A 16,719-nucleotide genomic window follows, 5' to 3' on the forward strand; every position below is an offset into this window, starting at 1 on the left:
GGCATTGATGCTATGGACTGGCCCGCCCGTTCCCCAGACCTGAATCCAATTGAGCACATCTGGGACATCATGTCTCACTCCATCCACCAACGCCACGTTGCACCACATACTGTCCAGGAGTTGGCGGATGCTTTCGTCCAGGTCTGGGAGGAGATCCCTCAGGAGACCATCCGCCAGCTCATCAGGAGCATGCCCAGGCGTTGTACGGAGGTCATACAGGCACGTGGAGACCACACACACTACTGAGCCTCATTTTGACTTGTTTTAAGGACATTACATCAAAGTTGGATCAGCCTGTAGTGTGGTTTTCCACTTTAATTTTGAGTGTGACTCCAAATCCAGACCTCCATGGGTTGATAAATTGGATTTCCATTGATTATTTTTGTGTGATTTTGTTGTCAGCACATTCAACTATGTAAAGAAAAAAGTATTTAATAAGATTATTTCTTTCATTCAGATCTAGGATTTGTTATTTTAGTGTTCCCTTTATTTTTTTGAGCCGTGTATATTATAATAACACTTTTAAACATTAAAATACATTTTACAACATATTTCACAATACATTAAGTGTACCCCTCCGTTTTAAATGAAATCTTGACAAATACCATTCAAATCACATTTTAATTGTCACATGCTTCGTAAGAGAACAAGTGTAAACTAATAGTGAAAATTACTGACTGAGCTTTTGTTGGGTTAAGGTTAAAAGACAAAATGCTCTTACGTTGATGAGGTTTTGCAAATCCAATTGGTTTCCCGCATTGATTTAACTTCATCACATAGATTTTTGGGGTCGAAATGACGTGGAAAAATATTGATTCAACAATTTTTTGCCCAGTGGGCTGTTCTACAGATCTGTGTGTGGACCAATTAAAATAAATACCATCATTGTGTCATCTAAATGGGCCAAAGATTGTTTTTTTTATACAATCTTGATTGTCTTTCAACTTATACCCAATTACACCTGTACTGTAATCTTACCTGTGGATAAACCTTGTGCTATGGTATCTACTGCCATAGTAGGTAGAAGAGTTCAACCAAGTCTTATGTCATTGACTAACTGCTAATGGCTTATCTCTGGTGTTCCATTTCAAGGGCACAGAGACATAAAAGTCAATGTTCCAAAGACATGTTTTGCTGTGGTACAATCTTCTAGCTAGCTGACTTCTGCCCCCTTAGTGATCACTGTTTCATAAGCTGGCCTAGATCCATACTGAATGAGAACAACTTTGCTGCTTAAGGACTTAAGCTCTGTGTTTCCCAAGAGTTCATTGCATCCTTGTATTTTTTTATGATGTCTTTGGAACATTGACTTTTATGTCTCTGTGCCCTTGAAATGGAACACCAGAGATAAGCCATTAGCAGTTAAAACCTCTTTGTAGAAGATTGGAATTTTCATATCATGTTGCAAGACAGTACATGGAACAACTTTGGGATTTGTTTGTGCATTTTTCTGTGCAACTCTACAACGCACTATAGCCTTCATGGGTTGCAAGTCCATACATGCAAGCGCTCTCTCCTTTTTGTTAGATTTATCTGTTTTGTGTCCAATTGTTCAGTTAGGCGATCAGGTGATATACTGTATTTGTGCTGACTTGCATAACATGCTGGACATTGGCCAACCCCCACTTCCTCTCCCTCCCCTCACCCCGTTTCTTCACTACTCCTTTTTCACTTCTCCCCTTCAGAGAAAAACAGGCTGTCAAAATGTTCTGTTCTTTAAACATTCTGTGGCAGGCTTCACTTTTTCAGGCAAAGGAATGAGACAGAGGTAGTCATATGATCTGCATGCAAATCAAGTGAGATATAGGGACATTTTGATTTACAAGCCTAGTGCACACAGACATGACAAACAATTGCAAAGCAATAATGATGGTTAAAAGTTCACTGTTACTTTCCATGTTATTCTTAAGATCTGTGTACTCCCCTTCTCTCTCTCTCTCTCGCTCTCTCTCTCTATCTCTCTCTCTATCACGCACACATGCAAGATGTGCAGAAGTGCATCTGCACAGACCCCTATCATGAACTTTGTCTTCCTTTCGGGTATACAGGAAAATAACAGTTTGAGTATAAAAGGGGGGAGCAGAGGGAGTTGTTGTTGTTCCAAAAGCTACTGCTAGACAGAGCTGAGCTGACTAAGGAGGGAGATTTTAACAGAGGGTAAGTGACTGCAGAATTATTTTGTAACTTGTTGTGCATTCTGATAATACAGAGAACAGCCTACATCTCTCTCTTTTTTCAGTATATAATCTGTGATGCATGATATGAACAAATTGAGATAGTGTTTTGCTATTTAAAAAAAAAAACTTTGTTTTTTGATGCTCCGTGCGGCATATATTTAATAATTTCCAGTTGGTTCATAATTAAGTGTTTCTATAGCATTAATATGCAGAGAAAGAGAGAGAACTTTCTGCATTTACCCACCCGTCTCCGAATCTTTATTTTTCTGTTGTTCATCAGTTTTCCTTTGGTTGTGCAATAGAATAAAAATTAAATAAATAATACAACAAAATTATATCCCTATAATAAAAGGCTAGAAGTGTAAAACATCAGAAAGAATTACCTTAAATTCTAATCACTAATTTATTTCATATCAGCAGATAAATACATATTTTTTCAAAGTCTTCCGTTCTTTGTCTCCGTTAAAGGGGCAATCCACTGTTGAAATAATAACAGAGCGCCTCTGCGCCACTTTGTCTGTAATAAGCTGAGGGATGGGACTGGAGAAATGTAACCACTCTCAAATTCATAGACAGAGCAATGGATGCAAGAACTGACCATCCATAATATGAAAATAATTGTTTTAACCATGTTTTGTGGCTATACAGTGTTTGTTAACATTTACTTTATTTACAAACATTGGTGTAAAACAAGATTATATTTTGGGTTCTGATGGGCTACGACAGTTGAACTAAGCTCACAAGGCATTTGTAAGGACCAGTACCAAAATATTGTGCACTCACTAATGTAAGTTGCTCTGGGTAAGAGCATCTGCTAAATTACATAAAAATATATATCTTATATTCTTCAAGAATCAATGGGTACATATATAGTTAATTTATGAGTCCCAAAATGGATGCAGCAACTGCAGATTGCTCCTTTACCTGCCATTGAAAAGACAAAATAAATCAGTTCCTTTCAGAGAAAGAGAAGTAATTTAGGAAGATTTGGACACACCCAACATTTGTACGTAGGGAACATCCCCCTCATTCTCTGAGATTGTCAGCTTGAGCTTTCTCTCTAGTGTTCACACAGGAAAGAAACACTGTTCAAATCTTCATTACCTGAGTTGACTCTAACCCGAGTCTTGCTTCTCTCTGTCTCTCGCTCGCTCTCTTTCTCTCTCTCTCTCTCTCTCTCTCTCTCTCTCTCTCTCTCTCTCTCTCTCTCTCTCTCTCTCTCTCTCTCTCACTGTCTCTCTCTTCTACTCACACACCCTCAGCAGATCGAGCCTGCTGCACGGCACCGTGATGAAGGCGGGGCTCAGCCTGCTCCTGGCTCTCTGCCTGCTCCCTGGGGGCGGAGCAGAGAGTGAGGGGGAGGGGACCCGCTGTAAGCCACCAGCTGGTTGGAGCATTGGGGAGGTGGAGCCAATGAAGGGGGTTATGGGCCAGGTCACGGTGGTGGCCCTCCTCCAGGCCAGCTGATTGTTCTGCTTGGTGCAGGCATCCTTGTAAGTGGACCAGATAGGGCTCTGTTCCATTCCCTTAGCCACTTTCCTACCCCTAGTGGAGTGTGTGTTTTTTTTTAAGAATCTTTAAAATTGACACTTTTCCGGTTGTCAGCAGCACATCTCTTTATAGAATGCCCGTTCTTTATTTTGTTATAGCATGATTTATTTCGGCCATCTCTCCATATCCTCACTTTTCACTTCCTTGTTGTGTTCCTTTGAGCAGATTGGATGAGCTGCGCCTGAAGCTGGAGGGCCAGGGTCTGGACAATGTGACCTATATGGTGGTGAACCACCAGGGGGACCAGGCCCAGCACCTTCACACCTTGCTGAGCCAGAAACTGTCTGAGAACATCATATTGTACAAACAGGAGCCCAAACAGGCTGACGTGTGGCAGGCCCTGGCTGGAAAGAAGGATGACTTCCTCATCTATGACAGGTCAGCTCCTTACTGTGGTCTGTCTGTCTGTCTGTCTGTCTGTCTGTCTGTCTGTCTGTCTGTCTGTCTGTCTGTCTGTCTGTCTGTCTGTCTGTCTGTCTGTCTGTCTGTCTGTCTGTCTGTCTGTCTGTCTGTCTGTCTGTCTGTCTGTCTGTCTGTCTGTCTCTTGTCTGTCTGTCTCTTTCTCTGTTTGTCTGTCTGTCCGTCTGTCTGTCTCTTGTCTGTTTGTCTTTCTGTCTGTCTCTTGTCTGTCTGTCTTCCTGCCTGCCTACGCTTGGTCAGCTCAGAAATACAAAACAGTGCTCAGCATTCTGTCTGTTCCTCTCTCTCTTTCACACACAGTATCTTGTCTTATACAGTATCATATATCTCATTTACATACCTCTTTTTCCTACAGCATGCTGCTGTGTAATCATTAAAGTATATCTCTTTCAATTAAATTCAAAGGTCTTTATATGCATGGGAAACTGTATGTTTACATTGCCAAAGCAAGTGAAATACAGTGCCTTCAGAAAATATTCATACCCCTTGACTTATTCCACATGTTGTTGTGCTACAGCCTGAATTCTAAATGTATTAAATTAATTGTTATCTCTCACCCATCTACACACAATACCCCATCACGACAAAGTGAAAACATGTTTTTAGAAATGTTTGCAAATTTATAGAAAATGATATATAAAATTCTCACCCTTGAGTCAATACTTTGTAGAAGCACCTTTGGCAGCAATTATAGCTGTGTCTTTCTGGGAAAGTCTCCAAGAGCTTTCCACACCTGGATTGTGCAACATTTGCCCATTATTCTTTTCAAATTGCTTCAAGCTTTGTCAAATTGCTTGTTGATCATTGCTAGACAAGCATTTTTAAGTCTTGCCATAGATTTTCAAGAAGACTTAAGTCAAAATTGTAACTCGGACACTCAGGAACATTCACTGTCTTCTTGGTAAACAACTCCAGTCTAGATTTGGCCTTCTGTTTTAGGCTATTGTCCTGCTGAAAGGTAAATGTATCTCCTAGTGTTCTTTGGAAAGCAGACTAAACCAGGTTTTCCTCTAGGATTTTGCCTGTGCTTAGCTCCATTTCATTTATTTATCCTGAAAAACTCCCCAGTCCTTAACAATTACAATAATACCCATAACATGATGCAGCCACCACTATGCTTGAAAATATGGAGAGTGATACTCAGTTATGTATTAGATTAGTATTGTGGAGTAACTACAATGTTGTTGATCCATCCTCAGTTTTCTCCTATCACAGCCACTAAACTCTGTAACTATTTTAAAGTCACCATTGGCTTCATGGTGAAATTCCTGAGCGGTTTCCTTCCTCTCCGGCAACTGCGTTTTTGTAGTGACTGGGCGTATTGATACATCATCCAAAGTGTAATTAATAACTTCACCATGCTCAAAGGGATATTCAATGTCTTATTTTGTTTTGCATTTACCAATAGGCGCCCTTCTTTGCGAGGCATTGGAAAATCTCACTGCTCTTTGTGGTTGAATCTGTGTTTGAAATTCACTGCTCGACTGAGGGACCTTACACTTGTATGTGTGGGGTACAGAGATGAGGTAGTCATAAAAAAATCCTGTTATACACTATTATTGCACACAGAGCCAGTCAATGCAACTTATTATGTGACTTGTTAACCACATTTATACTTATTTAGGCTTGCCATAACAAATGGGTTGAATACTTTAACAATTTCTAAAAACATAATTCCACTTTGACATTATAGGGTATTGTGTGTAGGCCAGTGACACAACATTTAAATTTAATCTATTTTAAATTCTGGCTGAAACACAACAAACTGTGGAAAAAGTCAAGGGGTTTTACAAAAGTGAAATAAACAATCAGAAATGAACAGTAGACATTACACTCACAAAAGATTCAAAAGTATAGAGACATTTCAGATGTTATATCATGGCCATATACAGTGTTGTAACACTGGCAATAGTTGACGTAAAAAGGGGAAAATAAATCAACTTAAATATGGGTTGTATTAACAGTAGTTTGCCCTTTTCTTGTGGCAACAGGTCCCACAACTTTCTGATGTGATAGCACACTATGGTATTTCACTTCATTTGTTTTCCAATTCTTTGTGGGTCTGTGTAATCTGAGGGAAATATGTGTCTCTAATATGGTCATACATTTGGCAGGAGGTTAGGAAGTGCAGCTCAGTTTCCATCTCGTTTTGTGGGCAGTGCCTGTCTTCTCTCGAGAGCCAGGTCTTCCTACGGTGGCATCTCTCAATAGCAAGGCTATGCTCACTGAGTCTGTACATAGTCAAAGCTTTCCTTAATTTTAGGTCAGTCACTCAGTTATTATCCAACTGTGTACTCTCTGATTAGGGCCAAATAGCATTCCAGTTCGCTCAGTTTTTTTGTAAATTCTTTCCAATGTGTCAAATAATGATCTTTTAGTTTTCAAATGACTTGGTTGGGTCTAATTGTGTGGCTGTCCTGAGGCTCTGTGGGGTCTGTTTGTGTTTGTGAACAGAGCCCCAGGATCAGCTTGCTTAGGGGACTCTTCTCTAGGTTAATCTCTCTGTAGGTGATGGCTTTATTATGGAAGGTTTGGGAATCGCTTCCGTTAAGGTGGTTGTAGTATTAACAGCTAATTTCTGGATTTTGATAATTAGCGGGTATCCTCCTAATTCTGCTCTCCATGTGTTATTGGTGTTTTACATTATACACATAGGAGGAGGTTTTTGTTGAATTATGCATGAAGACTCAATTTGGTGTTTGTCCAATTTTGTGAATTCTTGGTTGGTGAGCGAACACCAGACCTCACAACCATAAAGGACAATGGGTTCTATAACTGATTCAAGTATTTTTAGCCAGATCCTAACTGGAGTTTTATGATCCTTTTGATGTCATAGAATTCCCTTCTTGCCTTGTCTATCAAATCGTTCACAGCTTTGTGGAAGTTACCTGTGGTGCTGATGTTTAGGCCAAGGAATGTATCATTTTTTTGTGTGCTCTAGGGCAATGGTGTCTAGATGGAATTTGTATTTGTGGTCCTAGCATCTGGACCTTTTTTGGAACACCAATATTTTTGTCCTACTGAGATTCCCTGTCAGGGCGCAGGTCTGTTAATGATAATCCAGAGGATTTTCCCAAGGTTGCTGTTGACGCATATACCACGCTAGTTATTGGGGTCAAATTTGTCTCCACTTTTGTGGATTGGGGTGATCATTACTTGTTTCCAAATATTGGGGAAGATGCCAGAGCTGAGGATCGTGTTAAAGAGTTTAAGTATAGCCACTTAGAATTTGTGGTCTGCATATTTTATCATTTTATTTAGGATACCATAAACACCACAGAATTTTTTGAATTGGAGGTTTTGTATTTTGTCCTGTAGTTCATTCAATGTAATTGAAGAATCCAGTGTGTTCTGCTAGTCTTTAATAGCTGATTCTAAGATATGTAATTGATCATGTATATGTTTTTATCTCTCTCTTTCTGTCTCTCTCTCTCTCTCTCTCTCTCTGTTTCTCTCTCAGGTGTGGTCGTCTGACCCATCATATCTTCCTCCCTTTTTCCATCCTGGGTACTCCCTACGTAGAGAACGCCATTAAGGAGACCTACTGCCAAAGCATCTGTGGGGACTGCACGTATGAGGTACACACTCACTCACACACACACTCGCTATGTCTGTGTTTGTATGTGGAAATTAGTTCTATGACAAACCATCCAACACCCATCCTCCTCTCTCACACACAGAGCACAGAGATCCCAGCAGAGTGCAACAGGATGGTAGAGGTAAAGCCTGAGGGAGAAGAAAAGCCAGTTACTGGAGGGGATACACCTCACGGTGGGCGCGGCCATCATCACCATGGCAATGGGCACGGTCACCATAGCAAAAGCCATGGTCACGGTCACCATGGCGAGAGTGAGGTGGGGCGCGATCACGGTCGTGGCCATGGGGTGGAGCAGCAGCAGCACCAACATGGCGCTGAGGGGCTCCACCATGGCCAGGCCCATGGCCAATTGCACGTTGGTCAGGAGCATATGGGTCAGCAGCCCAAGGAGGCGCAGGAAGGGCATATTATGCAGAGGCCCTGAGTGAAGGGGAGGGCCAGGTGAAAGGCGGAGCTCAGCTGACATTTGAAGGAGGGGTCTGATATAAGTCCCTCCTCCAAGGTCAGCTGATGCTGACACTGACGGGGGCTGTTTGGCAATGGGGTGAGCAACGAGCCAATCGGGCTCTGACACTGTGATGAGGCGCTGCCTGCCTCCTGACAGTGACAGGGACTGATGGGCGACTCCACCACTCACATCAGGGAGACCTGACAGTGACGCTCGCCCCCCGCTGACTGACAGCAGCCTCCGCCAGTGATGTCAGCCTGATCCCCGGGTGTTGAAACCTGAGGCTGAGAGCAGCTGTAAGCAGGGCCATGGCTCTGTGAAAGTTACCTTGCTTATAGGCCTCATATTAACCTCTGTGTGACCAACACCGGGGAAAAGCGCTCATACCATCTTACCAACTAGTATTGCTCCGGTACTGTAAAGCCACACTTGATAGAGAGGGATGGAGGAATACATTGGGTCTGGTAGAAGAATGCTAAGCCTAAACCTATTGCGATATGGGGAATAGGATGGTATTTGAGATGTACCCAAAGGGATAGTATGACATCAAGGAAGGTAGCCTCCACCCTCTCGCTCTCTGTCGGTGCGTTGGTGTCACCCTCCATGGAGTGTATGGGGTGACTATGTTGATGTTTCTCCTCCTCCGTTTTGCTCCCTCCATCCAAAATGAAGGCAGGCACAGAAACTACCCTCTAGTGGTGTCTGTCTGATGTCCGGCTGGGGAGAGGGGAGGGGAGGGCCATACAATATGACCACCCCCTAAAGTTCAAAGTTCAGAATATCGAGAGCTTTGGAAGGAGTATGAAGGAGTAGCGGCCAATGTTGAAATAAACTGACATCATGGTCAGAAATGCAAGATTTGAACCAAAGTTAGACATTGTTATATTCAGCGTTAGTTAGACATTGTTATATTCAGCGTTAGTTAGACATTGTTATATTCAGCGTTAGTTAGACATTGTTATATTCAGCGTTAGTTAGACATTGTTATATTCAGCCTTAGTTAGACATTGTTATACTCAGCGTTAGTTAGACATTGTTATATCAGCGTTAGTTAGACATTGTTATATTCAGCGTTAGTTAGACATTGTTATATTCAGTGTTAGCAAAACAAATTTGGTTAAAATACATTATTGATAGAGTAAGATTTTTCTATTATGACCCCATCAACATTTTCAACTTTTTCTTCAACTAAAAATCTAATGTCACTCCTTTCAAGCAACAACATTTATTTTTACCTTTGAATTAACGCTGTGTTTATTAAAGCAGTAGTGTGTTTTGTAGACAAAATTCTATATTCATAGCGTACAGCTGTAATAATGTGTGTTTAGTTTTCCATTTTTCTGTCACTGTTATTGCTGTTGGCAATATTACACACATATCCATAATGCACTGTTTGTGAACTAACAAAACAAAGTGACCACTTTTCAACTAACAAAAAAACCAGCTGGAATGAAGGTGGGAAGAGAGAAATATTGAATATACTGTACTTAATGAAGGTCTCTGGGGAAGACTACAGTCACCTAGAACACTCTATGCTTTGTACAGAACAAATTCTTTCTGACTTTGGAGTGTAGGTGGTGGAACATGTAAGAAAATATCAATAAAGTTGGTTGATGCACTCATATTGCACTATGTGGTCTCTCTCTCTCTCTCTCTCTCCTCTCTCTCTCTCTCTCTCTCTCTCTCTATATATATATATATATATATATATATATATATATATATATATATATATATATCATGGGTGCACAGTGTTTCAGGGAAGTTAGGAACAAATATACACAGGCAGTTAGAAAGCTAAGGCTAGCTTTTTCAAACAGAAATTTGCATCCTGTAGTACTAACTCAAAAAAGTTCTGGGAAACTGTAAAGTCCATGGAGAATAAGAGCACCTCCTCCCAGCTGCCCACTGCTCTGAGGCTAGGAAACACTGTTACCACCGATAAATCCACTATAATTGAGAATTTCAATAAGCATTTCTCTACGGCTGGCCATGCTTTCCACCTGGCTACTCCTACCCCGGTCAACTGCCCGGTACCCTCCACAGCAACCCGCCAAAGCCCCCACCATTTCTCCTTCACCCAAATCCAGATAGCTGATGTTCTGAAAGAGCTGCAAAATCTGGACCCATACAAATCAGCCGGGCTAGACAATCTGGACCCTCTCTCTCTGCCGAAATTGTTGCAACCCCTATTACTAGCCTGTTCAACCTCTCTTTCGTATCGTCTGAGATTCCCAAAGATTGGAGAGCTGCTGCGGTCATCCCCCTCTTCAAAGGGGGTGACACTCTAGACCCAAACTGCTACAGACCTATATCTATCCTACCGTGTCTTTCTAAGGTCTTCGAAAGCCAAGTTAACAAACAGATAACCGACCATTTCGAATCCCACCGTACCTTCTCCGCTATGCAATCTGGTTTCAGAGCTGGTCATGGGGGCACCTCAGCCATGCTCAAGGTCGTAAACGACATCATAACCGCCATCGATAAGAGACATTACTGTGCAGCCGTATTCATCGACCTGGCCAAGGCTTTCGACTCTGTCAATCACCACATTCTTATTGGCAGACTCGACAGCCTTGGTTTCTCAAATGATTGACTCGCCAGGTTTACCAACTACTTCTCTGATAGAGTTCAGTGTGTCAAATCGGAGGGCCTGTTGTCCGGACCTCTGGCAGTCTCTATGGGTGTACCACAGGGTTCAATTCTCGGGCCGACTCTCTTCTCTGTATACATCAATGATGTTGCTCTTGCTGCTGGTGATTGTCTGATCCACCTCTACACAGACGACACCATTCTGTATACTTCTGGCCCCTCTTTGGACACTGTGTTAACTAACCTCCAGACGAGCTTCAATGCCATACAACTCTCATTCCGTGGCCTCCAACTGCTCTTAAACGCAAGTAAAACTAAATGCATGCTATTCAATCGATCACTGCCTGCACCTGCTCGGCCGTCCAGCATCACTACTCTGGACGGCTCTGACTTAGAATACGTGGACAACTACAAATACCTGGGTGTCTGTCTAGACTGTAAACTCTCCTTCCAGACTCACATTAAGCATCTCCAATCCAAAATTAAATCTGGAATCGGCTTCCTATATCGCAACAAAGCATCCTTCACTCATGCTGCCAAACATACCCTCATAAGACTGACCATCCTTCCGATCCTCTACTTCGGTGATGTCATCTAAAAAAATAGCCTACAACACTCTACTCAACAAACTGGATGCAGTCTATCACAGTGTATATATATATAAACGGGCGGGCCAGTCCATAGCATCAATGCCTTCCTCTTGTAGGAACTGCTGACACACTCCAGCCACACGAGGTCTAGCATTGTCTTGCATTAGGAGGAACCCAGGGCCAACCGCATCAGCATATGGTCTCACAAGGGGTCTGAGGATCTCATCTCGGTACCTAATGGCAGTCAGGCTACCTCTGGCGAGCACATGGAGCGCTGTGCGGCCCCCCAAAGAAATGCCACCCCACACCATGACTGACCCACCGCCAAACCGGTCATGCTGGAGGATGTTGCAGGCAGCAGAAAGTTCTCCACGGCGTCTCCAGACTCTGTCACGTCTGTCACGTGCTCAGTGTGAACCTGCTTTCATCTGTGAAGAGCACAGGGCGCCAGTGGCGAATTTGCCAATCTTGGTGTTCTCTGGCAAATGCCAAACATCCTGCACGGTGTTGGGCTGTAAGCACAACCCCCACCTGTGGACGTCGGGCCCTCATACCACCCTCATGGAGTCTGTTTCTGACCGTTTGAGCAGACACATGCACATTTGTGGCCTGCTGGAGGTTATTTTGCAGGGCTCTGGCAGTGCTCCTCCTTGCACAAAGGCGGAGGTAGCGGTCCTGCTGTTGGGTTGTTGCCCTCCTACGGCCTCCTCCACGTCTCCTGATGTACTGGCCTGTCTCCTGGTAGCGCCTCCATGCTCTGGACACTACGCTGACAGACACAGCAAACCTTCATGCCACAGCTCGCATTAATGTGCCATCCTGGATGAGCTGCACTACCTGAGCCACTTGTGTGGGTTGTAGACTCCGTCTCATGCTACCACTAGGGTGAAAGCACCGCCAGCATTCAAAAGTGACCAAAACATCAGCCAGGAAGCATAGGAACTGAGAAGTGGTCTGTGGTCCCCACCTGCAGAACCACTCCTTTATTGGGGGTGTCTTGCTAATTGCCTATAATTTCTACCTGTTGTCTATTCCATTTGCACAACAGCATGTGAAATGTATTGTCAATCAGTGTTGCTTCCTAAGTGGACAGTTTGATTTCACAGAAGTGTGATTGACTTGGAGTTACATTGTGTTGATTAAGTGTTCCCTTTATTTTTTTGAGCAGTGTATATATATATATATATATATATCTTCCCTCTTTCTACTCTCTCTCTCTCTCTCTCTCTCTCTCTCTCTCTCTCTCTCTCTCTCTCTCTCTCTCTCTCTCTCTCTCTCTCTCTCTCTCTCTCTCTCTCTCTCTATATATATATATATATATATATATATATATATATATATATATATACAGTTGAAGTCGGAAGTTTACATACACCTTAGCCAAATACATTTAAACTCAGTTTTTCACAATTCCTGACATTTAATCCTAGTAAAACAATGCAGATAGCCCGGTTAGCGAATGTGCGGGAGCACTGGTTGGTCGGCCCAATTGATGTAATATGTACATGAACGTATAGTTAAAGTGACTACGCATATATGATAAACAGAGAGTAGCAGCAGCGTAGAAAGAGGGGTTGGGGAGGAACACAATGCAAATAGTTCAGGTAGCCATTTGATTACCTGTTCAGGAGTCTTATGGCTTGGGGGTAAAAACTGTTGAAAAGCTTTTTTGTCCTAGACTTAGCACTCCGGTACCGCTTGCCATGCGGTAGTAGAGAGAACAGTCTATGACTGGGGTGGCTGGGGTCTTTGACAATTTTTAGGGCCTTCCTCTGACACCGCCTGGTGTAAAGGTCCTGGATGACAGGCAGCTTAGCCCCAGTGATGTACTGGGCCGTACGCACTACCCTCTGTAGTGCCTTGCGGTCAGAGGCTGAGCAATTGCTGTGCCAGGCAGTGATGCAACCAGTCAGGATGATCTCGATGTTGCAGCTGTAGAACCTTTTGAGGATCTGAGGACCCATGCCAAATCTGTTTAGTTTCCTGAGGGGGAATAGGCTTTGTCGTGCCCTCTTCACGACTGTCTTGTTGTGTTTGGACCATTCTAGTTTGTTGTTGATGTGGACAACAAGGAACTTGAAACTCTCAAAATGCTCCACAACAGTCCCATCGATGAGAATGGGGGCGTGCTCGGTCCTCCTTTTCCTGTAGTCCACAATCATCTCCTTAGTCTTGGTTACGTTGAGGAATAGGTTGTTATTCTGGCACCACCCGGCCAGATCTCTGACCTCCTCCCTATATGCTGTCTCGTCATTGTCGGTGATCAGGCCTACCACTGTTATGTCGTCAGCAAACTTAATGATGGTGTTGGAGTCATGCCTGGCCATACAGTCGTGGGTGAACAGGGAGTACAGGAGGGGACTGAGCACGCACCCCTGGGGAGGTCCAGTGTTGAGGATCAGCGTGGCAGATGTGTTGCTACCTACCCTCACCACCCCTGGCGTGGCGGCCCGTCAGGAAGTCCAGGATCCAGTTGCAGAGGGAGGTGTTTAGTCCCAGGATCCTTAGATTAGTAATGAGCTTTGAGGGTACTATGGTGTTGAACGCTGAGCTGTAGTCAATGAATAGCATTCTCACATAAGTGTTCCTTTTGTCCAGGTGGGAAAGGGCAGTGTGGAGTGCAATAGAGATTGCATCATCTGTGGATCTAAAAAAAACACATAATAACACAATTGGTAAGGCGCCCGTAAAACTGCTGCCATTTCTTCCGGCGCCATTTTAGACCTGTGATGGCCACTCCAATACCTTGACTTTGTTGTCCTTAAGCCATTTTCGCACAACTTTGGAAGTATGCTTGGGGTCATTGTCCATTTGGAAGACCCATTTGCGACCAAGCTCTAACTTCCTGACTGATGTCTTGAGATGTTGCTTCAATATAGCCAGATAATTTTCCGCCCTCATGATGCCATCTATTTTGTGAAGTGCACCAGTCCCTCCTGCAGCAAAGCACCCCCACAACATGATGCTGCCACCCCCGTGCTTCACGGTTGGGATGGTGTTCTTCGGCTTGCAAGCCTCCCCCTTTTTCCTCCAAACATAACGATGGTCATTATGGCCAAACAGTTATATTTTTTGTTTCATCATACCAGAGGACATTTCTTCAAAAAGTACGATCTTGGTCCCCATGTGCAGTTGCAAACCGTGGTCTGGCTTTTTTTTATGGTGGTTTTGGAACATTGGCTTCTTCCTTGCTGAGCGGCCTTTCAGGTTATGTCGATATAGGACTCGTTTTACTGTGGATATTGATACTTTTGTGCCTGTTTCCTCCAGTATATTCACAAGGTCCTTTGCTGATTTTATAGGATTGATTAGCACTTTTCGCACCAAAGTACGCTCATCTCTAGGAGGCAGAACGCGTCTCCTTCCTGAGCGCTATGATGGCTGCATGGTCCCATGGTGTTTATACTTGCGTACAATTGTTTGTACAGATGAACGTGGTACCTTCAGACGTTTGGAAATTGCTCCCAAGGATGAACCAAACTTGTGGAGGTCTACAATTTTTCTCTGAGGTCTTGGCTGATTTCTTTTGATTTTCCCATGATGTCAAGCAAAGAGGCACTGAGTTTGAAGGTAGGCCTTGAAACATCCACCTACAATTGACTAAAGTGATATCAAATAGCCTATCAGAAGCTTCTAAAGCCATGACATCATTTTCTGGAATTTTCCAAGCTGTTTAAAGGTACAGTCAATTTAGTGTATGTAATCTTCTGACCCACTGGAATTGTGATACAGTGAATTATAAGTTAAATAATCTGTCTGTGAACAATTGTTGGAAAAATGACTTGTGTCATGCACAAAGTAGATGTCCTAACCGACTAACCAAAAGTATAGTTTGTTAACAAGAAATTTGTGGAGTGGTTGAAAAATAAGTTTTAATGACTCCAACCTAAGTGTATATAAACGTCCGACTTCAACTGTATATCTCTTCCCACTCTCTCTATATATATATCTATCTTCCCTCTCTCTTCTCTCTCTCTTTTATTTCTCTCTCTCTCTCTATATATATATATATCTTCCTTCTCTCTCTCTCTTCCCACTCTTTCTCTCTCTCTCCTCCCACTATTTCTCTCTCTCTTCCCTCTCTCTGTCTTTTCCCACTCTTTCTCTTGCCGTAGAGAAATGCTTATTGAAATTCTCAATTATAGTGGATTTATCGGTGGTAACAGTGTTTCCTAGCCTCAGAGCAGTTGGCAGCTTGGGAGGAGGTGCTCTTATTCTTCCCTATCTCTATATATCTCTCTCCTCTCTCTTCCCTCTCTCTCCCCCCCTCTCTATATCTCTCTTCCCTCTCTCTCTCTCTCTCCTCTCTCCCCTCTCTCTCTTCCTTTTCTCTCTCGCTCTCTCTCTTCCCTCTCTCTCTCTTCCCTCTTGCTCTCTCTATTTCTCTCAACCTCATGCTTCCATCTCTCTCTCTCTTTCTCTCTCTCTCTTCCCTCTCTTCCATCTCTCTCCCTCTCTATATCTCTCTTTCCCCTCTCTGTGTGTGTGTGTGTGTCCAGAGGGAAACACTGGAATAAATAAGTAATGTTTATCTCTGGAATGTCACCTGACAGACTGAGCTTTATATTGCATTTTAATAAAACAAACAAAACAAGCAATGAATTTTGATTTTTTTAAAGTAATTTTTTATTTATTTCACCTTTATTTAACCAGGTAGGCAAGTTGAGAACAAGTTCTCATTTACAACTGCGACCTGGCCAAGATAAAGCAAAGCATATCGACACATATAACAACACAGAGTTACACATGGAGTAAAACAAATATACAGTCAATAATACAGTAGAAAAATAAGTCTATATACAATGTGAGCAAAGGAGGTGACATAAGGGAGGTAAAGGCAATAAATAGGCCATGGTGGCGAAGTAAATACAATATAGCAATTAAAACACTGGAATGGTATATTTGACAATATAGATGAGTGTGCAAAGTAGAAATACTGGGGTGCAAAGCAGCAAAATAAATAAATAAATAAATACAGTAGGGGAAGAGGTAGTTGTTTGGGCTATTTATAGATGGGCTATGTACAGGTGCAGTGATCTGTGAGCTGCTCTGACAGCTGGTTTTTAAAGCTAGTGAGGGAGATAACTGTTTCCAGTTTCAGAGATTTTTGTAGTTTGTTCCAGTCATTGGCAGCAGAGAACTTGGAAGGAGAGGCGGCCAAAGGAGGAATTGGCTTTGGGGGTGACAAGTGAGACATACCTGCTGGAACGCGTGCTACGGGTGGGTGCAGCTATGCTGACCAGCGAGCAGAGATAAGGCGGAACATTACCTAGCAGGGTCTTGTAGAGGACCTGGAGCCAGTGGGTTTGGCGAGCGCCAGCCAACGAGAGCGTACAGGTCGCA

General features: G+C 43.0%; 1 pseudogene across 4 annotated transcripts; it reads left to right on the forward strand.

The window, feature by feature from the left end:
* Positions 1–1,703: 1,703 nt before the first annotated feature.
* Positions 1,704–9,816, forward strand: LOC106580619 (selenoprotein Pa; annotated as a pseudogene). 4 transcript variants are annotated; one of them, XR_001322919.3, is made up of 6 exons: positions 1,704–1,768; positions 2,049–2,157; positions 3,443–3,670; positions 3,894–4,106; positions 7,609–7,726; positions 7,829–9,229. The product of XR_001322919.3 is annotated as a selenoprotein Pa, transcript variant X3 (transcript). The 4 variants fall into 4 exon arrangements; XR_001322918.3 differs by lacking the exon at positions 1,704–1,768 and adding an exon at positions 1,769–1,796 and having other exon boundaries at positions 3,440–3,670; positions 7,829–9,816; XR_001322916.3 differs by lacking the exon at positions 1,704–1,768 and having other exon boundaries at positions 2,009–2,157; positions 3,440–3,670; positions 7,829–9,816.
* Positions 9,817–16,719: the final 6,903 nt, after the last annotated feature.

The sequence above is a fragment of the Salmo salar genome, chromosome 20, assembly GCF_965601325.2.
Source record: "Salmo salar chromosome 20, fSalSal1, whole genome shotgun sequence".
NCBI lineage: Eukaryota > Metazoa > Chordata > Actinopteri > Salmoniformes > Salmonidae > Salmo > Salmo salar.